This window comes from Hemicordylus capensis, chromosome 3 (assembly GCF_027244095.1).
Source record: "Hemicordylus capensis ecotype Gifberg chromosome 3, rHemCap1.1.pri, whole genome shotgun sequence".
Lineage (NCBI taxonomy): Eukaryota > Metazoa > Chordata > Lepidosauria > Squamata > Cordylidae > Hemicordylus > Hemicordylus capensis.
The window spans coordinates 244,918,122-244,943,416 of record NC_069659.1 but is presented as its reverse complement, the minus strand read 5'-3'; positions in this window follow the sequence as shown (position 1 = coordinate 244,943,416).

Sequence of the window (25,295 nt, the reverse complement as noted above, 5' to 3'; positions counted from 1 at the left end):
GCCAAAACTGGTCTCTATAACCCACCACTGGGAGAACAGGCTATCAAGCTATGACACCCAGATCTCTCCCCATACATACATGTAATCCTTCTCAGTTTCCTTCTGATTGTTTGCATCACAACAAGCAGTTCATTCAACAGTTTTCATAACAACCAATAAAAGCCCATAGGAGGAAATGAAAGTAAAGAAAGATACTGAGGGGGGGAAATAGGAATGATAAAGGTATTGATTTCAATTAGAAGCTAAGGCTAACTAATTAATTGTTCAAACCAAGACTTAAGAGTACCAAAAAGTCAGACACTAAGCTTTCCAAATAAAATCTTGATATGTAGTCTTTTTAAAGCTATTATTATCATATAGTAAAATAGTGTCAATAATCTTTTGCCTTAAATTTAAAATTCCCCCATTCTTAATATATCTCATTTCTTCTATGAGAAGAAAAAGTGAAACATAAAGAAACAAAGGACAAAAATCTGTGGCAATTCCTTAAGTTATTAAAACTATCGGGTTTATCATACAACATCCAATTTCCTAATTAGGTTACTGTCAGTTTTAAACCATTATATAGAGCTCCCTAATTGAAAGGCCGATTAATGAGGTATAATATTTAATTATACTCAAAGTTAAAACCTATATATGAAACCCTAAATTAGTTACATTAATTATCGTTTCTTCCATAAAGGTATATAGCAGTTCCTTAAGTCATTGGAACATTTGGGTATATCATTAAAAATCTCAGTTTCTGAGTGGGTTATTTCAATGCTAAACCCCTATATAGAGTTCCCTAAATCTTAATGGTTAAAAGAAAGAAAAAATGAACAATTAACACAGGGAATATATTGAAATACAATAATAAGGTATATTATTTAATTATACTCTAAGTTAAAACCTGTATATGAAACCCTAAATAAATCAAATATCTCAAGAAAAGGAGCCACACGATAAAAAAGAAGACCTCAAAAGAAGAGGAAAGGAGAGAGAGAGGAAAGGAGGGGGGGCGGAAAACAAGCTCAGGGGGAAAGAGAAGTAAGAGAGAGAAGATAATTCCATTATATTAAAAATATATCAGCAAAGAGAAATAAAATACTGATAGATACACCACTAAAAATATCGGGCTTTTCATTTATCCCAGCACAAAGACAGACAGAAAGAAAAACTGGTAAACATCTCAGCTGACTCACATAACATAGGGTTAATATCAAATCTTAAAACCAGTGTCCAAGGACATTCTGTCATTGCGGGGGAGGCTAAACAGTGCTGGAACGTTAACTTCTATGCCTGGAGGGGAAAGCTTATCAAGTTTCTATAGAGTAAGATTCCTTCAGTTAGAATCCTTCTGCGTAAATCTCGCCATAGCTACCTATCCAAAAACTAAGTAGTTCTGATAAAACACACCCAAAAGACATATAGCTAAAGCAAATAAACCTTTAAAAAAGATTTAAATACTTTAAAAGACCCCTTTTTGTAAAATCTTCTTAAACTATCTTAAAGTGAAACACCACTTAACAGTCTCCCCCCATGCCAATTTCCCCTCCCTGTATTTGACAAAAAGTACCATGATTGCAACACCAGAATAAAAAATCATCATTGCTCCAACTCAGCTGAGTAACAAATTTAGAAATTCTTCAAAGTAAAGTCAAGATCCCGATACAAAATGCTATTTGACATTAACTGTGGTTGAATGGCAGTTCCATCAGGGGTACTAAACTACAAAAGACTGAGAAGTCCTGATTCCACTAAGAGAGATAGAACATGGGGGGCGGGATCCAAAACAAGCCAGTTCTCACAGTCATTTTCATTTCCCCAGTCAGAACTTCATATGGTTGGTAATAGGAAGATAATTGTCCAGCCATAAAACACTTTGTCAGCTGTGCAAACAGAAGGGACTATAAATTCAAGGAAGATCTTTCGGGATCCTGGCAGGCAAATCTTCCCAAACTCAGATAAGCTAAGTCTTTCCAGTTGGGACTTTGTAAGTAAAACTTAAGCTGGTTAAATGTGTGAAGATGTGGCGTTGCAGAACAATTTTTAAAAGACCCATAAAAGAGCTGGTTTTTCTCCAAGCCAATCTTCTTCTCCATTCCTCTTCTCCATTGCAGATGTCGTACATTTTTACTGAAAAGTTCAAGGGGGGTTCTCAGAGAATACAAAATTCATAATCATCTCCGACAGATTACGTGTAGGTTAAAGATCAAGATAAAATAAGTAATTGCTGTAGCCTCAAACATTTTAAAAAGATTCTTCAAAGCAAGACTAAAAGCTGATAGCATTGGAATGCTGAGCTTTCTGGCGAAGTCCATAAAGAGATTCAAAAATAGAAGATAGCAGAAAATAAGCAAAAGTTAACAGTAAAAAAACCCCATAGATCTGACAAACTCACGGCCATAGTCATATCAGAGATTTATTAGAGCAGGTTAAAGATTTATAGCAGGTCGTCCGTAGCTGGGCGGTGGAAATGCCTCTTCCTGTTCAGTCTGATGATTGCAGATAGGTCTCTCCGGGTGTTCATCCAGGCTTTTCCAGACTTTTGAGGGTCTGAGGGCCCCCTGGCCCCACACCTCGAGAAGGAGGACCAAGCCCTGCACACATACCGACCTCCATCCAGCATCAGTTGGAAGGTTTTAGGACCAAACGGTAGATGAAATCCCTGACTACTTAGTCAGGAGTTTTCATTCCGAATGCCATTTTGCTTCTCCTGACCTAGTTTTGACATTAGGTTCTTTTGACACATATTTGAGATGAGCGATTAAAATTATTGACAAAGCCAACTTAATCAATATAAACAGGCACACCCCCACACATGCGCGCGCGCACACACACACACACACGCGCACATACAACCCCTAGGAAATTCTGATGTTGAATCATGTGAAGAATTAATATTTATTCATTTCTCTTTTAGAAGAAAGGAGACTTCTATCTCCCTCTTTACATTTCACATAAGCCCTGTTTAGGCATTGTAAAACTAGGGACACTGTACTCAGGCACAGTACTGTTGTATTCTATCTTGTAACCTTTTATGTTCTGTTGTTGAGAAGTTTGTCCCAGTGGGGATCCTGTAGAGTGTATGTGTGGGGTGGGGGTGGAGTCAGAAAGGAACAAGTTATTCTAGTAAGAACTAATCAGCCTACTTTCCTTTCACTGTCTCTACAACTGGACTAAATTTGGTTCAAATCGAGGTCCATAAGTTAGATCTCTTGCACCTTAAGTGTTCATCATCCACCATTGGATCGGGGTTGACCATTGAGATCACCATTGAGGTGTCCCTGTGTGTCACTCACTACAACTGTTCCAAATTTGGTTCAAATCGGTTAGTGTAGTGGCACGGCGGAAGATTGGTGAGGAGTTCAGTGGTGTAACCCATTCCTGCCCTCTACACATGCTAATAATCGTATGCTGCGTATAATTATATATTTCTGCATATAGAATATTAATTTCAGGCCTTTCCTCCTTGAGCCTTTTCTGGAAGAAGTGAACTATGATCGACCCTGCATGTCTCATGGCCAGCTGCAAACCTACTGTTTATACTATGCCAATTAACACAGCTAGGCACCTAGGCAAATGTTTCTAAAAACAATTAGAAAGGATGAGAAGGCTTTGCCCAAGACACAGATAACAGTTCCCAAAACATTTAGGGAAGATGAATAAGGCTTTGCCCAAGATTGGAATGCACCTGGCATCCGATCACACACTTCCTGATAAGAAGGTCCACCACTCCCTTCTTAAACAAGCTATTAGATGAAAGGAATAATGTACCCAAATTTTACATGCACACAATTGATGGGAGGGGGACCCACAGCCTCTTTGAATGCTGTTTAAGGGTATAAAATGAGGTACACAGACACTCTAAAGTTCTGTGTAGGTCAAGGAAGCCATGGCCGATGCTGCACACCAGAAGGGGCACTGAGGGGTTGTTCCGTCCGTCAAATGGACTTCCCACGGACAAGGTCCCCAGCAGTGGTCAGGGATGTATGACTGCTCTTTAATCTATAAATCTTCTCTTTATTCTATGATCCTCTTTTGACTATTATTTAGTTTCATTTCATCTGTAATCCTCTTTAAACTATTATTGAACTTTGCTTAATAAAATCTCTGATAGCATTCAACACTGGTTTGAGCCTATTGTCTGTGAATCCCAAACAACCTGTTGCACACCAGCTGGCCAGTGGTGGCAATACAGTTAGACAGTCCTCAAGGAAATGGACCTGCACCTCAAAAGTTCACATGTCCACCATCTTGAATGGGGTGGATGACATCATCACAAACTACACCATTGGGGCATCCCTAAGTGTCCCTACAGCTGTAGCAAGTTTGGTTCAAATCAGTTAGACTGTCAAGTTAGTGCACTTGCACTTCAAAGGTTTACGTATTCACCATCTTGAATTGGGTTGGATGACATCATCACAATCCATGCCATTGAGGTGTCCCTATGTGACCCTACAGCTGTAGCAAATTTGGTTCAAATCTGTTAAGTGGTTCACAAATTAGCCCACTTGTGCCTCCAAAACACATATGCATCCACCATCTTGAATCGGTGTGTGTGACATCGTCACAAACTATGCCATTGAGGTGTCTCTGTGTGTCACTCATTGCAACTGTACCTAATTTGGTTTAAATAGGTTAGACAGTCCACAAATTAGCCTGCTTCCACCTCAGATGTTCATACGGCCACCATCTTGAATTGGAGTGGATGACATCATCACAAACCATGCCATCTGGGCATCCCTATGTGTCCCTACAGCTGTAGCAAATTTGGTTCAAATCAGTCAGGCAGTTCACAAGTTAGCCAATTTGTGCCTCAAAAGTTTAAGTGTCCGCCATCTTGGATCAGGGTGGATGACATCATCACATACTACGCTGTTGAGGTGTCTCTCTGTGTCCCTATAAATGTACCTGATTTGGTTCATATTGGTCCAGGGATTGCAAAGTTGATGGTGGAGGACACCGCCGCGGGGGAATGAATGAATGAATGAATGAATGAATAAGCCTACTGGAAAGTAGGCTAAAAAGAAGGGAAAGGAGAAGGAGAAAATGGAGTTGTTCCTGAATAAACCTTTCATTAAATCCTCATAAGACTACCTTGTGTTTATGAGGGAAACAGTTATAAAACTAGCACCCATTGGAGTGTGCTCCCCACACCATGCCAAAGCACTCTTAAACCTTACTGCCTCCCCTCTCCACAGATACAGCATTAAAAGGAAAGCTGCATTTTATACCTCTAATGGATAAGCCTTGTTAATTGATTGTAAGAACCCCATTGATGTAATATTAGAACCAGGTTTGTTTGTTTTAGTTGTTGGAGACTAAGATTTTGTTTTAACTATTGTTTCTCCATTCAGATATGTGATAAGTTAGGAATATCCAGTAATGTGGCTGTTTATTAAAAATAAAGGCACAGATTATTCCAAATGAATTGCACATATTCCTCAGGTGTAGTAATAAAAACCCAGATTTTCAAAAACATAAAAGAAGGTTTATTGGGACGGGGACAGGACAGCTCAGGTTTTAAGAATATGATTTTCAACACACCAGGAACATTTACAAAATCAACCTATTTTTCTTTCATCAAAGGTATGAAATAAACTTTCAATTTCTTTAGAAAACACTTTTCATAGGTTGCTTTCTGTCTGCCAGCCTAATGGCTGCACTTGTTGCACCAAAAGAACATTTCAGTGTATCCACAGTTGGATATCTATCTAGCGTCCTTTTCCAGGGAGCAAAAAAACAACCTCCTTTCTCATACTTCTCCCTGGTAATTGTGCTGCTGCTTCTCCTGGGATGAAGAATTCTCGTTCGTTTCAAGTCGAGGATGAGTCATCCAATTGTGACTTTCTTCCAGATGCTGCTGTATGCCCACATGAAGCCAATGTCCAGTGATTGTTCTTTTTTGGACACTTCAACCCCCGTTGAGGCATACGAATGTCTCGCGATAGTCCACTCTCATGTTTGCAGCTGAAAGGTAAGGGAGTGTGGGCTGTTCTTTATATACAAGGCAGTGGAGGCATTAACAGTAGATTCAGGAAAAGGGACACGGAAGTAGAAAGTGTACTTTTCAAGTCTGCCTCAAAGAGGTAATTGGATTGTCCTCATCTATGGAATACATGGTGTTTGTGAAAAAGAAAGAGGCGGTCGGTCCTGCAGTGGGTGACTAGAAAAACCACAGCTGGCATTTTTATACATTAACACAAGAATTGATCATTTGGTGCCATCAATGAACTCGCCTAGACATAGAGAATTGGAATGCAATCCTGCTCCGTGAAGCCACACAAATTTCAGCAATCGCAGATCCCTATAAGTCCTATTCAGTCACATAGGGACAGGGGTCTGTGCAGGCTTTTGTGTAAATGATTCATTCATTTAAAAAGTGAACCTGGGTAAAGACTGCCTCAAGTGCCGGGTACAGACATGAAGTGTACTACTGTATGTGTGTTGGACATAATGTTGTGCAGATCTGTGCAGGTGTACACAGTATACAGATTGTATGTGCATTGAGCATAATGTGTAGCTCTTTTCAGATATTACATTGTATGTGTAGGCACATGTCTGTACACATGTACACATTTGTATGTCAATTATTGTACATGTGTTCATTTTGAAAGTGAACCTGGGTACAGAACCCTTCAAATACAGGGTACAGATAGGAAGTGTACTATTGTATGCGTGCTGAACAGATTGTCTGAATACCTATACATTTGAACAAATCTGTACATGTGTACACTGCTCCACAAGGTGTGTGGGATAGCGGAGCCATAAAGCTCTGCCTCAGTGCTACTGGGAACTTGTACGCAGCCCCAACATGGCTCAGAGGCAGCACTTGTGGAAGCAGCGCTACGGCAGTTTCCTCCAATGGGAAAAATTGTGGTGCTGCTGCTTGTGCAACTGCTGGTCCTGAATCATGTCGGGGCTGCATACAAGCCTGCAGCAGACCCGGGGCGGAGTGTTATGACTCCATAACACTGTGTATCACATTAGCAACAGTACACAGACAGTATGTGCACTGAACACCATGTATTAATAGGGCTTATGCTCCTCACAATTTCAGCTCAGGGCAGGACTTTGTTAGTCATCAGGCTTATTTCGGAATCTGGGGTTTAGTTGCGTTAGCTTTTTTGGAGCTCCTGGCAACTCATGTAGGTCCTGCTAGATGAAAACTGCCAACCAGATACATGCGCTCAACTACAGTACCTGTCAGCTGCGTTGCCCTCTCAGCTGCTGGAAACTTTCTGTTCCATATATTTTCCTTTCAGATCTCACGCAACGCCATGTAGGCAATCACCATGCAGGGCCCCCCACACAAACACAAACACACCTGGCACATTTATTTATTTATTTATTTATTTATTTATTTATTTATTTATTTATTTGATTGATTGATTGATTGATTGATTGATTGATTGATTTCTATACCACCCTTCCAAAAATGGCTCAGGGTGGTTTACACGGAGAAATAACAAACAAATAAGATGGAACCCTGTCCCCGAAGGGCTCACAATCTAAAAAGAAACAAAAGATAGACACCAGCAACAGTCACTGGAGGTACTGTGCTGGGGATGGACAGGGCCAGTTACTCTCCCCCTGCTAAATAAAGAGAACCACCACGTTAAAAGGTGCCTCTTTGACAAGTTAGCAGGGGTAAAAAAAATACAGTTGGCATTCTATGAGCAAAGATATGTTTCTGGCTACCACTGCAAGCCCCACTTACTCCCATCCAAAGATTGTTAAAGTGTGTGAAGGTAGAGTTCCTACAACCTTGTATTGCAGATTCTACAGGAAATCTGGCTTAACTTGCTGCCTACTGAAGTGCTGGCTGTTATTACAGAGTAGATGTACAGGCTGCAGGTTTTGTTTAAGACTCATAAGAATGGTCAGTTGATGAGTTTTCTGATCCATGAGCTGTCTTAGACTACATGTGTCTCACATTTCAGACAAATTTGATATCCCCATTAGTGAATGAGACTGAAGTATCTCATTTTATTATCATTGTCAGTTAGCCTTGTTAATGTATACTGTCCCTATTCAACCCCAGTACAGCATCCCTCCAGTAGCTCTTGTTGGTCTATCTGGAGGTTTTACAAACAGGGCTTTCCCCCGAACCCACTCCTGTTTGGAGTTAGGGATGCGCATGGAACCGGCTGGCCCAGTTTGGTTAGAGTCTGGGCCGGACTCGAACCCGACCGGGCCAGTTTGGTCTGGCACCCCCTCGAACCCCTCCCGGATCCATTTAGTCCAGGGGTGTTCACAGATCTTTTTCTTTGTTTTAAAAAATTACCTTATCCCCCTCGGGGGAGTTCCTGGAGGCGGTGGCAGGGAGGGGTCTGTGGAGGTTCCCCCTCCCCTCACCAGCTCTCCTTATTGCCCCCTCCGGCCAGCTCTTTGGTTGGTTTTCGGCCTTCTCCCAGTGGCCCAGTGGCCATTTTGGAGGCCGCACACCGGTGCGATTGGCCTCTGAGTGACCCAGGCCTCTGCGGACACCCCCCCGCCACCCGCTGCCTCCAGGAACTCCCTTGAGGGGGATAAGGTTTAAAAAATTAAACATAAAAAGGTCTACGAACCCCTCAAACATTCGGCGGATGTTCAGTCTGGGGTCAGACCGAACAGGGGGTGGTTTGGTTTGACCGTGAACCATCGAACCGAACTGGTTTTACATTGAACTGGCTAGACATCGAGCCAGTTTGCACACCGCTAATTGGACTATGCCAGTCCACATATTTGCTGGATTTAACCCAACCTCCCTATGGGCTATCAGGGACCAGGACAGACAGGGCTTTGTTTTTCTCCAAAGGGAGGCTGCAAATTCTGGCTTAGCCCAAGTTATGTCCAGGGTAAAAAAAAATCTTCTATTTCCAGCAGCTTTTGAAAAAAACTCTGGAGCTTCTGCTTTCTCTGAACGTGTTGATGGAGGTGCTGATGGCTATGCAAAGGAGGTGCTAATGGCTATGTGAATGGTCCATCTAATTCCTTAAATTAGATGAGGGATTAGATTAGGGGGAAGGAAGAAGGGAGCCGCTTGGTTGAGGCACTGACTGTGCTGTTTTGGCCTCTGCCCCACCTTTCCTCCAGGTGTGTTGGATCTCCTCTGGGCTGCTGCTGCTGGAGCTCTGTCCCTATATAGGGCTAGCTGGCCCAAGGGCTCTCATCCTTGTGGCTCTCAGCCGTGGGGCGGGCTTCCGGGGGCCCAGAAGACCTTCTTTCTTGTTACCAAGAAGTCAGCAAGAGTTGAGTCTAGATTTGGTTTTTTGGTTTTTTATTAAGCCAAGAAGCTGTGGTTGTTAGTCTGAGGAGATGTGTCTGGGAGAGTGGAAAAATGGGGATGAAGTTGGGGGCAGCAATATCACGGGTAGCGGGCAGAGGGAGGTATGGCAGTGGGAGTTGGGCAGGCCGTTACAGGGGGAAATGGTCCAGGCAATTGAGGCCTGTTCCTTTTTCCAGCTCTGCTCCCAACCCTCTGACCCCATGGAGCTCTGAGAACACTCCCTCGAGGATTAGGGTACTGCTGCTGAATGCCAGGTCAGTTAACACAGAAACATCTCTCATCCACGATCTGATTGTGGATGAGCATGCTGACCTGGTATGTGTGATGGAGACCTGGTTGAATGAGCTAGGCGGGGTTGGTCTCTCTCAGCTCTGTCCTCCAGGTTTCCAAATCGCGCAACAGCCCCGCCTCAAGGGTCGGAGAGGGGGGTGTTGCAGTCATCTATCAAGAGATCCTCCCCGTTTCCAGATGCCCGGTCAGGCAATCTCAGAATTTTGAGTGCTTGTCCTTGAGGGTGGGCCTCCGAGATTTGCTGGGGATTCTGCTGGTGTACCGACCACTCCGCTGCACTTCAGTCTCCCTACCTGAGCTGGCGGGGGTGGTCTTGGAGGTGGTCTTGGGTTCCCCCAGGCTTATTGTTTGGGGGGATTTCAATGTCCACGCTGAGGCCCCCCAGTGGGTGCGGCTCAGGATTTTATGGCCTCCATGGCAACCATGGGCCTGTCTCAGTTGGTATTGGGCCCAACCCACATGGCAGGACATACTCTGGATCTGGTTTTTGCCGACCGGGAAATAAATGATCTGGAGGTGGGAGAATTTGAGACCACTCCCTTGTCATGGATAGATCAACATCTGGTGGGGTTTAGTTTGACTGCTCCGTCTGCAGGGGTGGTGGGCCGATTAGGATGGTCTGCCCCTGGAGGCTTATGGATCCGCTTGGATTCCAGACGGCCCTCAGGGAGTTTCCAGTGTCCAGAGCTGGTGACCCTGTTGAGGCCCTGGTCGATCTCTGGAATGGAGAGATGGCCCAGGCTGTTGACACAGTTGCTCCTAAATGCCCTCTCTGGCTTGGTGGAGCCCAATCTGCTCCCTGGTTTTCCTCGGAGCTTAGGACGATGAAACAACTCAGACGATGGCTGGAACGACGCTAGGGGAAGAGTTGTGACGAATCCGACCGAACACGGACTAGAGCCCATTTTAGGGGCTATGCCGTGGCGGTGGGGGCGGTGAAGAAACGTTTTTTCTCCGCCTCCATTGCATCTGCTCAGTGCAGACAAACAGAGCTGTTTCGTGTGGTAAAAACACTGCTCCACACATCCCTCCAGGTAATGGGGGAGGAATCATCCACAGCTCGCTGCGATCAGTTTGCTTGCCACTTTGCAGATAAAGTTGCTCTATCCGTGCCGATTTGGAGCTCCGGCAGATATGCCTCTGGTACCATCTGGTCCTGTTGTGTTGGATTCTTTTCAGTTGGTGCGGCCTGAGGATGTGGACAAGATCCTGGGCAGTGTGCGGGCGACATTGTGTGCTCTTGACCCTTGCCCTTCATGGCTAATAAAAGCTGCCAGGGAGGGTACAGGTAGATGGTTGGAGGTGACTATTAATGCCTCATTAAGGGAGGGCAGAATGCCACCATGCCTCAAGGAGGCGGTGGTAAGAGCACTACTAAAAAAGCCCTCCCTTGATCCCTCCAACCTGGACAACTATAGACCTGTCTCAAACCTGCCCTTCTTGGGCAAGGTGATAGAGCATGTGGTGGCGTCCCAGCTGCAGAGGGTCTTGGATGATACTGATTATCTGGACCTTTTTCAATCTGGCTTCTGCCCCAGGTATAGGACTGAGACTGCCTTGGTTGCACTAGTGGATGACCTACGCCGGGAACTAGATGGGGGAGTGCGTCCCTGTTGGTTCTGCTGACCTCTCGGCAGCTTTCGATACCATCGACCATGGTATCCTTCTGGGCTGCCTCCCGAGTATGGGAATTGGAAGTACTGCATTGCAGTGGCTCTGGTCCTTTCTTGGGGGGAGGGTCCAGAAGGTGGTGCTGGGGGACTACTGCTTGGCTCCATGGCCACTGGCCTGTGGGGTCCCGCAGGGTTCAGTCTTGTCCCCCATGCTGTTTAACATCTACATGAAACCGCTGGGAGAGGTCATCCGGGGACTTGGACTGAGTTGTCAGCAATATGCGGATGACACTCAGCTCTATCTCTCCTTGTCACCTGATCCTAGAGAGGCAGTGGATGCCCTGAATTGGGGGCTGGAGGCCGTTATGGGTTAACTGATAAACTGAAATTGAATCCAGACAAGACAGAAGTACTGTTGGTCAGTAGGATAGCCAATCGGGATGAGGAGATTTTACCGGTTCTGGATGGGGTTGCACTCCCCTTGAAGGAGCAAGTATGCAGCTTGGGGATACTACTGGATCCGGCTCTGCTTTTGGAAGCTCAGGTGGAGGCGGTGGCCAGGGATGCCTTTGCACGGCTTCGGCTAGTGCACCAGCTGCGTCCCTTTCTCGAGAAGGCAGATCTGGCCACGGTTACCCATGCCTTAGTCATGTCACGGCTGGATTACTGTAATGCACTCTACGTGGGGCTGCCCTTGAAGAATATCCAGAAACTGCAGCTAGTGCAAAACGCGGCAGCTAGGGTTTTGTCCAGAGCTGCCCGGTGGGAACACATCACACCCATCCTGAAAGAGCTGCACTGGCTGCCAGTTTGTTTCCGGGTCCAATTCAAGGTGCTGGTTTTGACCTTTAAAGCCCTTAATGGTTTCAGCCCGGGGTATCTGAGGGACCGCCTACTCCCAAGGGTTGCTGCCCGCTTGACAAGGTCGGAGGTTCGTCTGTCGTGCACTCAGGACAGGGCCTTCTCTGTTGCTGCCCCCAGACTTTGGAATGCTCTCCCAGTGGCCATTCGGTCCTTGGACTCCACCACAGTTTTTAGAAAGCTTCTTAAATCTTGGCTTTTTACCCAGGCTTTTACATTACCATTTCTCCTGCTGCTTCTATGTGTTTTTACTTATTTATAGTTTTGATGCTTGTATTTTATAGTTTTTAAATTAGATTTGTTTTATATTTTTTAGCTTAATATTTTAATTGTCATTTTTATTGTATGTTTTTAACTTTTGTAAACCTCCTTGGGGTTGTTTTTAATGAAAGGCGGTTATAGAAATTAAACAATAAAATAAATAAATAAATATAAGTAAATTAAAATGCCTTGAATCTGCTGCAAAACGATTCGCTCGTCAGATACCCTGAGGCATAGAACCATTTAAGAAAAACCTCCTGGAATTTATTTTTTGACTGTGAGCCCCTTTGGGATAGAGAACTATCATATTTATTATTCATTTCTCTACATAAACTCAGACCTGTAGCCACGCTGCGGTTGGGATGGACTTGGCCCTTCCCAAATTTTCATCAGCCAATCCCGCCCCCCAAGGATTTTCTGGCCCACCTTGCCCCCAACGATGTGCATTTTTACTGAATTTATTAAAGGCATTCATTTAGAATTGCTATTTCTGTAGACGTTTGCTAATTCAGTGAGTAGAACTGCTGCAGCTTGGCCCTGTTGTGCCTACACAATCTGGGCTCACCCCACCCAGTTTGTGGGGGCCCAGTAGGAACTCTTATGGTGGCAATGGGCCTGCATAAATTGCTTTGAGAAAAAGTACCTTCATAGGGGTGTGTGTGTGTATGTGTGTGTGTGTGATACAAACACACACACACACACACACAAGCAAGAAGGCATAAAGGATATTCATGTGATCTAACAGGAGGGTGGGAGGGCCAGGCAGCAGGGTTTCACCTACCTTCCCCCCAGATAATAAAACAAAGGTTGCCAGGAGCGCAGAGCGCACTCCCATATGATCTGCACTGTGCCAAGCATCCCAACCTCCGAATATCCCACAATGCACTGTGTGACAAGCACAGTGCATTGGGGGAATCTCCCAGGAGACAGGCACTCTAGGTGACCATCTCTGTGTGCGATCAGGCTGCGTTTGCAGCCCAAGCACACACACACAATCCTGGTGCCAGCATCAAGGGCACGCTCGCTCCCTTAACCTCCGCTTAAGACCAGGCAACAAAGTGGGGTTAGGCAGGCTGGCAGTGCCAGGATCTGCGCGGATCTTGGCACTGCACACGAGCAGCCTAACCCAGGCTGGGCTGCCCTAGCCTGGGCTAGGCTGCTAGTGAGAACAGCCTGATAGAATCCTCCTCCATAAGGACACCATACTTGTGGAGGGTGAAGTGAAACTGTGCCTGCTAGCTCCACCCCCTCATGTTGGGAAGAGGAGCCTGTGCAAATGCAGCTGTACACATGTCGATTCCCCTTTCAGATATCCTGAAAGTGCACACATAGGAGGCAGGGCCAGTGACTGTGGTCCTCCTTCCCCTACCCTTAGGAAAATAACATAAGAAAATCCCTGCTGGATTAGGCCAAGTCCTATCCAGTCCAGCATCCTGTTCACACAGTGGCCCACCAGATGCTTCTGAGAAGCCCACAGGCAAGAAGTGAGGGGATGCCCTCTCTCTTGCTGTTGCTCCCCTGCAACTAATATTTAGAGGCATCTTGTCTCTGAGGCTGGAGATGGCCTATAGCCACCAGAGTAGTAGCCATTGATAGACCTGTCCTCCATGAATTTGTCTAAGCCCCCTTTAAAGCCATCACCATATCATGTGGCAGAGAATTCCATAGATTAATTCTGTGCTGTGTGAAAAAGTACTTCCTTTTGTTGGCCGTAAAATCCCCAGCCTTCAGTTTCATGGGATGAGCCCTGGTTCTAGTGTTGTGAGAGAAGGAGAAAAATTTCTCTGTGTCCACTCTCTCTACTCCATGCATAACTTTATACACCTCTATCATGTCTCCCTGTAGTCACCTCTTTTCCAAACTAAAAAGCCCCAAATGCTGTAGCTTGCCTCATAAGGAAAGCATTCTAGGCCCCTGATCATCTTGGTTGCGCTGTTCTGTAGAACTGATTTTCCAGAAGGGATTCTGTGCACACCCCTATTGTGACTTTCATTTTAGAAGTAAAAGCAAAAGCTAATGTTACAATTTATTAATCTCTCTCTCTCTCTCTCTCTCTCTCTCTCTCTCTCTCTCTCTCTCTCTTTGTGTTAGTTGAAAAGTCAGAAAAAGTCCCCAGAATCCTCGGTATTTGGAACACGCTGCTATAAATGAGTATGTCTTAACACCAGTTTTCTCCATTATTTCTCTTTCAGTGCATTCATCCTCTTTAACATATTGAATTATTCAACACAACTGGCTACTTCATACCCAGAATTTTTGATACCAGCATGGAGAAGAATATGCCATGATTATATCCTTGTTATATAAACTATATGAAAAACAGATTTTAAAAATTAACTGTTTGAGACTGCCATGAAACACCTCCTTCAGTTCCTCCACGAGGGTTTAGACAAAGTACTCAAAGCAAATACCCTAAAATGCCAGGTGGCATCCCTAGTTGGCCTGATCCCTGGGGCTGCAACCACAAGTGTACACAATCACCCACACTTCCACCAGTTTCTTAGGGGTGCCACTCTATTCTCTCTGCCTATGGTTCATCACTTCCCATCCTGGAATCTTCACACCATCCTTCGTGTGTTACACGCACCACCATTTGAGCCTATGGGCGCCATTACACTTAGAAACCCTTCCTTAAAATTGGCTTTCCTGGTGGTGATCACCTCAGCCTGCCAGATCTTGGAACTCCAGGCCTTCTCAGTCCACAAGCCACTGTGCATTTTCTTTATTGACTCTGCATTTGATTCTAGCTCCATCCTTCTGACCGAATGTGTCTTCATCTGTTCACCAATCCCCATATTAATCGTACTGCCATCTTCAGATCCACAGAATACCAGTTTGTATCATTTCTTCTGAGTTCCATGGGAAAACAAGTGTCTTCAACCACCATTGCTAGATGAATACAAGCATGCATTGCTCTCGCATATGAGTTGCAAAACGTTTGTTGTTCTACACACATTCTAACTCACTGTACCAGAGCAGTGGCTACCTCAGAGGCCTTCTCCAAGAATGCTGCTGAGGCAGAGCAGCCACCTGGAAATCTCCCTCAACATTCACCAGGCACTACAAGATTGATTCCTATGCCTCCATGCAAGCTGCCTTTGGCAGAAGAGTGCTCCAGCAGGATCTTCCTGAAGTATGGTCAACGATGTCCCTCCCAGGGACATATGGGGGCTGTGGTATGTCCCACTCAGAGACGTCCTGCAGCAGAGAATGGAGCTTTGGTCACTTACCATGAAGGCTTCTTCATGCTGCTGGACTTGAGGACATCTTGGCCCACCCGGTGTGCATCCTCGCCCATTCCTAGGAACAACTGAGCCTGACACGTCTTCCTTCCCTGATAATCTTTTAAACATGGCATCCACTTTCTATTGTCTCTGCATCATATGTGCACTCTTACATGTCTTGCTCTTACACTGCTTGGCCTAAAAGAACGGAGAGGGGCTATCCTTCCTATGCTTTTAAAATCTTCATTATGTAATTAGCATAGTCCTGCCTTGGAGCACCTAGGAAGGATAAGCCACTCAGAGATGTCCTCAAATCCAGCAGCAAGGAGAAGCCTTCATGGTAAGTTAACAATGCTCTGTTCACTAGTATGAAAATAAACACAAGGAGTTTGTGTTGTATGAGAAAGGATTTAGAAACCAATGTAGGAATTGTGTGTATACCATTATTTTACTCTGTAGACTTTAATTATATTTGTTTCATCATGTTTCTTCTGAACTTGTGGTTTATTTTTCCTTATAGTAAAGCAAAGCAAGGGATATTTTTGATTTCCAAATCTGTAACAAGTGCATAGTAAATTAGCTCGTCTCAGTTTATGTGGCAATGTAATTATGTAGCATCTGGTTTATGAGATATATGACTATCATTTCAAATATGACCACAGTAATTACCTTTGCAGTAAAGCAAAAATGCACCTGTGTTGAGTATAACAGTATATCTCAACCTCTTTCATTTTTTTTAAAATCTACTTTTGAGACCAATTTACCTTTCTAAAATTGTTGATAAAATATGGCATGGTTTGCACATCCCATACTCACTGTGTTGTTGATCCAAAGTTTCTCACGTACACAATCCATCCAGTTGACTAATCCTGGCACAAGGCTTTGTCATGTGAACTCACCACAATATAATGGGTCCTGATCTATTCTATTTTTGCCCCAGCTAGGATTCCAGATTCAGGTTATGATGCTGACTAAAGTGAAATTCAGTGAAAGTTATCTGTACCCTACTTTCTTTTCTCGATCCCTACAACTGGACTAAATTTGGTCCAAATTCATTAGGCAGTTCACAAGTTAGCCCACTTGCACCTCAAATGTTCATGTGCCCAGCATCTTGAATCGGGGTGGATGGCGTCATTACAAACTATGCTTTTGAGCCATCCCTATGTGTCCCCACAGCTGTAGCAAATTTGGTTCAAATCAGTAAGACAGTTCATAAGTTAGCCCAGTTAAGCTTAAAATGTTCATGAGTCCACCATCTTGAATGGGGTGGATGACATCATCACAAATGATGCAGTTGAGGTGTCTCTAAGTGTCCCTGCAACTATTCCAAATTTGGTTCAAATCAGTTAGGTGGTTTACAAGTTAGCCCTCTTGCGTCTCAAATGTTCATGTGTTTGCCATCTTGAATTGGGATGCATGACATCATCACAAACTATGCCATATAAGTGTCCCTATGTGCCCCTACAACTATACCCAGTTTGGTTCATATTGGTCCAGGCATTGCAAAGTTGGTGGGGGGCACACACACATGGGCACGTTCTCTCTCTCTCTCTCTCTCTCTCTCTCTCTCTCTCTCTCTCTCTCTCTCTCCCTCTGCCAGGTGCTATCATAAGCTTACTTTCCTTAAGGAAAGTAGGCTTTAAAAAGTATAGAAGCCTAGGAGCCAGTAAAAGCAAGGTGAAAAAGTGTATACTTTTGTCATGGAATAAGAGACATGCAGGTGTGTGACTTCTAAAGGAAAACCCTTTGTAATAAAGATTTCGTGCAATGCGTTGCTGTGACTTTCGTTTTGTGAAACAATTGATTTAATCCCTTGTTGTGTTGGTTCTCAAAAAATAAATAAATACTGATGTCTCCAGTCTACAAGACCAGGTACTCCATTCTGATAATAATTCTTTTGGCTTTCTGAACATAGTAATGATCTCCTCTTACCAAGGGCATTCTGAACTTCTACAGAGATTATTAAACACGGAGTCAAGAATTTGGCAGGATACTTCCTGCTGCCTGTCAGGTGAAGTTTACATTAACTTGCAAGCTTATACTCCAGCTTCTTTTGGCAAGGCCCTTTGGTATAACAGTCAAAGCAAGGAGAGGAGTGTGGACATGAGTTCAGAGAAATGATGAAACGTCTCACAGCACAGATTTGAGGCACTGGTATATTATATGTAAGAAGAAGTAGGAAGCAGACCATGATAAATCAGTTTCTCTTGCTAGCACCTCCACATCTACATCGGCCTGAAAACAGTAGTAGAGCTCTAGTCTATGATTTATAGTTCATGGTTGTTCAATGTGAGTCGATGATACAAGCCAAGTATTGATATTATGGAGTGCTTATCAACACTTGATTATTAAGAGTTTGCAAGACAGAAACAGAAGCTCTTCTCATGATCCATGAGAAGAGCTTCTGTCTTTTCTGGCTTAGCCTGCTCTCCCCACAGACGATCGAACTTGTATCCCTGGGTGGCCAGATCGGCCGCCTACATGATTGCCGGCTCCGTCACGGAGCTGGCAGGGGCTGTGAGGATTGGGGGCCATGTGGCCCCTGGAAGTTCCAGGACGCCACTTGCGAGTGTGTGGGGCATCCTGGAGGGACCCCCAAGACCAGGAGGCTTGTTGCAGCCTCCCGGTGGGGGTCTCTGCGTGAGGTGCTATGGCGTCTCACAATTGGGTAAATGGGGTTAGCAGAGCACATGCTCTGCTAACCTCATTTAAGGGGAGTGGGTGGTTATGGAGCACACGTTCGCCCAAAAGTGGGCTGGGCTCTCTTAGCCCACTTTTGGGAGATCATGGGAATAGCCTCACATTCTACTATTATAAAAGGGATGCATGAGTGTATTACATTCTTTGGCTTATATTTTCTGCAGAACAGGTCAGATTGACTTGAAACTTCCCACAGTAGCGCAAGTCCATTTGAAGATTACCTATGTCATATTTCAGTCAAAAATGATGAAAAAGTTGCCAGAACCCTTGTAGGAAAGAGGAGGCTTCAGCATCTGCTTCCCAGAGACAGTGGTTGCCCAGTGGTGAGAGCCTGACTGGTTACTGTCGGCTGTTGTCAGCTTGCCAACCTGGGTGCTCCCTAGCTTGTGGGACTGTGGCTGCCCTGCAGGTGAGTCTGTGTGGGATTGGGGCCAGATGGGGTGAGTCAGCAGTTCCTGAGGATCAGCTGCTCAGAGTAGCCATCTTTCTGGGCTTATAAAAGGACTGTTGCACTGTGTCGTTGGGCCCGCCACTGAAGGGGTGACACCAAAGGGCGTTGCACTTTTAGGGGAGCCACTTTGGGGGGCAACAAGGGAGAGGGCCTGGTGATATTTGCTGGCTTCTGTTGTTGTATTTGGATCTTGGGTGTTTCAGGTGTGTCTTGGTTTGTCTGAGGATGGTGAGACGGGTGTGTATGTGTGTCCACTGACTGTGGGATGGCTATTCTGGTGGTGGTGGGGAATAGAGGAAGTAAAGTTGGCAGGTCAGCGTGTCACTACAGGGGAAGGGAAGTCAGAAATCTATTAGCGGTTTCCCCTTCTGGCTGCCCTGCCTGCTCTTTGACCTTGGGGAGCAGTGCCAGCCTCCCACAGACTCTCACCTTGCTCCTCTGTAATGCCAGGTCTGTCCAGAATAAGTCAGAAACTATCCATGATTTGATTCTGGATGAAGGGGCAGCCCTGGTATGTATTACAGAGATTTGGTAGGGGGAGGCTGGTGGCCCAGTCTGGTCCCAGCTTCTTCCTCCAGGGTATTCTGTAGAGGAGCAGGTGAGGGGACGTGGGCGGGGAGGTGAAGTGGCTGTTGTCTATAAGGATAACATGTCCCTTACCAGGGTCCCTGTGGAGGTATCTGACCATACTGAATGTGTGTACCTAGGTTTGGGGACCAGGGATAGATTTGGACATCTGTTGGTGTACTGATCACCTCACTGCCCGATGGAATCCCTTGCTGAGCTCATGGACTTGGTCGCGGAACTTGCGTTGGAGTCTCCCAGGCTTGTGGTGCCGGGGGACTTCAATGTCCACTATGGGACCAATTTGTCTGGGGCGGCTCAGGAGTTCATAGCGGCCATGACAACTATGGGCCTATCACAAAGGGTCTCGGGACCAATGCACATTTTAGGTCACATGGTTGATCTGGTCTTTCACTCCGATCAGGATGGTGTTCTGTGGGTGGAGACTCCTGTGATTTCCCCATAGTCATGGACGGACCACCATCCGGTTAAGGTTGGACTCGCAGTCATACCCCTTTGCAGGGGTGAGGGGCCCATTAGAATGGTCCGCCTGAGAAGGTTATTGGATCAAATAGGGTTCCAAGAAGCCTTGGAGGGATTTAGTGTTGGCTCTGCCGGTGATCCTGTTGATGCCCTGGTGGAGAACTGGAACAGCAAGCTCACCAGGGCAGTAGACATGATCACACCTAAGCGTCCTCTCCGACCTGCTTCAAAATTGGCCGCTTGGTATATGGAAGAACTACAGGGGCTGAAGCGGTGAGGTACACGACTAGAGCGCAAGTGGAGGAAGACTCGCCTCGAATCTGACAGATTACAACATAGAGCACATTTCAAGATCTATGCTCTGGCAATACGGATGGCAAAGAAGCAATTCTTTTCATCCCTTATTGCATCTGCAAGTTCACGTCTGGTGGAGTTGTCCAAGGTTGTGAGAGGGATAGTGAGTGCCCCTGCTCCCTTGAATAAGAATTTGGAACCATCTATTACCCAGTATTTTGTGTTTAATGATTTCTTCGTGAATAAAATCTCTCATATTTGGGCTAACTTGGACTTAAACTCCACAATTAATGCAGTGTCTGAATCGGAGGTGTCCAGCGACTCCTCTTATGTGGTTAGGCTGGATCAGTTTCAGTTTGTGACTCGTGAGGATGTGGACAAGCTCCTTGGATGCAGCCTACCACCTGTTCTCTTGACCCTTGCCCAACATGGCTTATACTATCTGGCAGGGAGGTTGTTGTAGAAGGCCTGGTAGAGATCATAAATGCTTCTCTGAGGGAGGGCAGGATGCCTTCTTGCCTTAAGGAGGTAATTATTAGACCACTTCTAAAGAAGCCTGCCCTGGATTCCTCAGAGTTGAGCTACTATAGGCCTGTCTCCAAACTTCTGTGGCTGGGCAAGTTAATTGAGAGGGTGATGGCCTCCAGGCAGGCAGCCTTGGATGAAACTGATTTTCTAAACCTGTTTCAGACTGGCTTTCAGGTGGGCTATGGGGTGGAGACTGCCTTGGTCGGCCTGATGGATGATCTCCAATTGGCAGTTGACAGAGGAAGTGTGACTCTGTTGGTCCTTTTGGACCTCTCGGCATCTTTCGATACTATCAACCATTGTATCCTTCTGGAGTGTCTGAGGGGGTTGGGGGTGGGAGGCACTGCTTTCTGGTGGTTCCACTCCTATCTCTCGGGTAGATTCCAGATGGTGTTTCTTGGTGACTGTTCTTCAAAAACTGAACTTCAGTAACCATACTGAAGTTCAGTTTTTGAAGAACAACAGTCACCAAGAAACACCATTTGTCCCTCAGGGTTCCAGATTGTCTCCGATGTTGTTTAACATCTAGATGAAACCGCTGGGAGAGATCATCAGGAGATTTGGTGCAGGGTGTTATCAGTATGCTGATGACACCCAAATCTATTTCTCCATGTCAATGTCATCAGGAGAAGGCATAACCTACCTAAATGCCTTCCTGGATGCAGTGAGGGGCTGGATGAGAGGTAACAAGCTGAGACTGAATCCAGATAAGATAGAGGTACTTATTGTGCGGGGTTGGAACTTGGGTGATGATTTTGATCTGCCTGTTCTGGATGGGGTCACACTTCCCCAGAAGGAACAGGTACGCAGTCTGGGGTGCTTCTGGACACAAAACTCCCCTGGTGTCCCAGGTTGAGGCAGTGGCCGGAGGTCCCTTTTATCAGCTTCGGCTGATACGCCAGCTGCGTCCATTTCTTGAGATAAATGATCTCAGAACAGTAGTACATCTGCTGGTCACCTTCAGACTTGACTACTGCAATGTGCTCTATGTGGGGCTGCATTTGTACGTAGTCTGGAAACTGCAGTTAGTCCAGGATGCGGCAGCCGGATTGGTCTCTGGGTCATCTCGGAGGGACCATATCACTCCTATCTTAAAACATCTACACTGGCTGCCAGTAAGTTTCCGGGCAGAGTACAAGGTTTTGATTATAACCTATAAAACCCTAAACAGCTTGGGCCCTGGGTATTTAAGAGAATGTCTTCTTCGCTATGAACCATACCACCCATTGAGATCATCTGGAGAGGTTCATCTGCAGTTGCCACCGCCTTGTCTGGTGGCTACTCTTATTTATTTATTTATTATTTCTCTGTGTAAACCGCCCTGAACCGTTTTTTGGAACGGCGGTATAGAAATTGAATTAATAATAAATAATAATAATACTCAGGGACGGGCCTTCTCCATTGCTGCCCTGAGGCTTTGGACCACACTTCCTGCTGAAATAAGAGCCTCCCCATCTCCTACAACTTTCAAAAGGGCAGTCAGGACGCATTTGTTCACCCAGGCTTTTAATTAGATACCGTTTTAATTGTGTTTTAATAGTTTTAACTTTTTAATTTTAATTGTTGAAATGTTTTAATCTTTTATTGGCTTTTTTATTGTTTTGTAAACTGTCCAGAGAACTCTGTTTCGGACAGTATAGAAATGTATTAAATAAATAAATAAAAATGACTGAGTTATGGCCCTTTGAAATACAGCCCTTCAAAACAATGAGCTTGACAGCATTTGTCAGTTTTTGTTCAAACCACATTCATTTGGGGGATCAGTTTTCTTAGAGTTGGGATCATTTTTACTTCCAGGATTCTAGAGTGTGTGGAAGTACACACAATTGGCTAGAACTTGGCATTGTGGAGTGGGGTTTTTTTAAAAATCAATATTTTTATGTCCTGTTATTTCCTATAGACAGCATAGTAACACCATTGCACATGCTAAGCAGCATCTACTATCTCTGCCCCCACCTATGAATGAACTCGCCTTCTCAAGTAGACGCAACAAGGAGCAGCCAAGCTCTAGAGGGTACTCAAGAACCCCATTGGTGTGAGGGAGGGGGCTACCATTTTATTTCATCAAGTTATGTCAATTTTTCAGCTTTATTTTATATTTTGAATTTGGTCAATGAGAAGGAGTTTAGCATAAATGCTGTGCGGTATGTTTATGTTATAAAGTGTGTGAGATATCTGTGTTCTAAACCGTGAGGTTCATTGTGGTGACTGGTGAAGGTCATTGCTCATTTCAATTTTTGGTAGAGCTGGTGAAAGATCTGATGTCTTTTCACATGTAAAGGATTCCTTGTAGGAGATTTGAGAAGTGTATGGATCTATAAAATTGCGAAAGTGGGGATTTGGGGTGCAGTTATTATAGTGCTGGGGTTGGATTTTGAAAAGTTTCTTTAAAAGCTCCAGTGAAATATAAAACTTGCTGGTTGATCTTGGGGAAGTCACACTCTCTCAACATAAGAACAGCCCTGCTGATCAGACATAAGGCCCACCTAGTCCAGCATCATGTTTCACACAGTGGCCCACCAGATGCCTCTGGGGAGCCCACAGGCAAGAGTTATGTGCATGCCCTCTGTCCTGCTGTTGCTCCCCTGCAACTGGTATGGAGAGGCATAATGCCTCTGAGGCTGGAGATGGCCCACAGCCACCAGACTAGTAGCCATTGATAGATCTCTCCACCATGAATTTGTCTAAGCCCCTTTTAAAGCCATCTAAGCTGGTGGCCATCACCACATGGTAAAGCATTCCATAGATTAATTGTGTGCTGTGTGAAAAAGTAGTTCCTCTTGTCGGTCCTAAATTTCCTGACCTTCAGTTTCATGGAGTGACCCCTGGTTCTAGTGTTGTGAGAGAGGAAGAAAAATTTCTCTCTGCTCACCCTTTCTACTCCATGCATAATTTCATACACCTTGATCAATTTACTCGGCACTGAAGTTAAACTGACCAGCCTGTAATTTCCCAGAGCTCCCCTGGATCCCTTTTTGAAAACCAGAGTCACATTGGCTATTTTCCAGTCCTCTGGTACAGAGCCTGATTGACTGGTACAGGTTGATTGACTGTTACCTGATTGACTGGTATGGTGCTGCCTCTAGTAACAGAGCCTGATACCTCAAGCAGAGGTGTTGCTAGACACTTAAAATATCTTAAGAATAATTCAGGGTTTTTAAAAAAACTATTGAACTCAAGTTGGAGGTCAGAAAGAGTGAGAAGAGGAAGGGGGCTAGATTCTGTCAGCTTCCCTGACCTCTCCTGATGAACAAAGCCATCTCGCCTTGCCTGCAAATTCCTGATCCAGCCGAGGAAGTTTCTTTTTGCATCCCTGGACCTTCTGAAGACTCCCCTTCTGAGGGGAGATTTCTGGAGCCTTTGGGAGCAGCTGCCAAAGCCAGCCACCAAAGGGAGCTGGCCTTTGGTGCTGAGCCTTCAGTGTGGGACAGGTGTCTGGGGAAAATTATATTAAGGTGGTGTTGGAGGCCTGGGTTGAAGTTTGATAGTCCTCCTTTTATTGGGTTGTGCCAGGCCTTTGTTATAATGTGTTTGGGTTCTCTTAGGCAGGGTAATGCAGGGGGTGCATCCGGCAGCTCTGGGGCAGCTATTAATGTTGTGGTGGGGAATAGAAGAACTCGTGTTGGCAGAGCAGCTGGCCATTACAAGGGAAGGGAAACCAGTAATTTAGTAACTGTTTCCACTTCCAGCTCCCCTATCAGCTCTCTGGCCTTGGGGAGCAGTTCCAACTACCCACAGAACCTAGCCTTCCTCCTCTGCAATGTCAGGTCAGTTCAGAATAAGACTGAAATCATCCATAACTTGATCATGGATGAGGGAGCTGACCTGGCTTGTATAACTGAGACCTGTATGGGAGAGGCTAGTGGCCCAGTTTGGGTCCAGCTTCTCCCCCCAGGCTACTCTGTTGTGGAGCAGGCTAGGGGAAATGGGTGGGGTGGGGGAGCAGCTGTGGTTCATAAGAATATTCTTTCCGTTACCAGGGCCCCTGTGTGACTGTTGACTTATATTGAGTGTGTATTTCTGAGGCTTGGAACTAGGGATAGATTGGAAATTCTGTTGGTGTACCATCTACCCCGCTGCCCAACTGACTCCCTAACTGAGCTGATAGAGCTGGTCTCAGAGCTGGTGTTGGAATCACACAGACTTTTAGTGCTGGGGGACTTCAATATCGATTGGGATGCTGACTTATCTGCTGCAGCTCAGGAGTTCATAGTGGCCATGACAACTATGGGCCTATCCCAGCTAGTTTCAGGACCAACCCATGTTGCTGGCCACACACTCGATTTGGTCTTTTGTTTGGATCAGGTGGGTATTCCATGGGTGGGAGATCCTGTGGTTTCCCCATTGTCATGGACAGATAACTACCTGGGTAAGGTTGATTTCACAGCCAGAACCCAGCCCTGCAGGGGTGGAGGAACTATTAGGATGGTCCGCCTGAGACGGCTGCTGGACCCAGTAAGTTTTCAAAAGGCCTTGGAGGGTTTTAATGCTGGTCCTGCCAATGATTCTGTTGATGCCCTGGTGGGAACCTGGAATAGGAAACTCACCAGGGCAGTAGACATATCACTCCTAAGCATCCCTTCTGACCTGCTTAAAAAGTGGTCCTTTGGTATACAGAGGAGAGGCGGGGTCTGAAGCAGCAAGGTAGGTGATGGGAACACAAGTGGAGAAGAACTCGGCTCAAAATTGACAGGACACAGCATAGAGCCTATATGCAGAAGCAGTGCATGCAGCAGAAAACCAATTCTGGTCTGCATGCATTGCGATCAGCA